This window comes from Myotis davidii, unplaced genomic scaffold, assembly GCF_000327345.1.
Source record: "Myotis davidii unplaced genomic scaffold, ASM32734v1 scaffold1277, whole genome shotgun sequence".
NCBI lineage: Eukaryota > Metazoa > Chordata > Mammalia > Chiroptera > Vespertilionidae > Myotis > Myotis davidii.
In genome coordinates, this window is record NW_006290682.1 from 2677358 (window position 1) to 2678047 (window position 690).

Consider the following 690-nt stretch of genomic DNA (forward strand, 5'->3'; position numbering starts at 1 on the left):
TCCTCCCCCAACTCAACAGCCTGGCCCCCAGCCCAGCTGATTTCGGTTCGCACAGGAGGAGAAAAGCATCGCACAGAACTGATGTGACATCATGTCACAGCGGGAAGCGAAAGGCTTGGGTGGAGCCGAGAGGCAAAGAACTCCCCATCTCAGCAGTTCGCCTGCCTGAGTCTGTCTCCGACAGCAGCTCCGCCCGGGCGGCTCAGGCTCTCCCATCCCTTCCCTCTCGGCTTTGCGTTCTCTGAAAGGCTGTGCCACAGGCCTCCCGGCAGGACTGGAGCCCAGGGAGCTGCTGGCAAAGGGGGCGCTCACCTTCCAGCCAAGAATGGCCTCCTGAGGCCCTGCCCCTCACAGTGCCACGTGGGACCAGCCGCAGAGCTTTAGCGGGGAGCTTGGGAGAAACGCAGCGCCTCGGGCCGCACCCACCCCAGACCAGCAGAATCCAAATGTGAACTTCAACCAGATCCCCGAGGGACACACGTATGCATTCAAGTGTGGGATCCGCCCGGCCCGCATGGCTCAGTGGTTGAGCATCAACCTATGAGCCAGGAGGTCACGGTTTGATTCCCGGTCAGCGCACAGGCCCGGGTTGCAGGCTTGATCCCCAGTGGGGGGCATGCAGGAGGCAGCAGATCAATGATTCTCTCTCATGATTGATGTTTCTATCTCTCTCTCCCTCCCCCTTCCTCT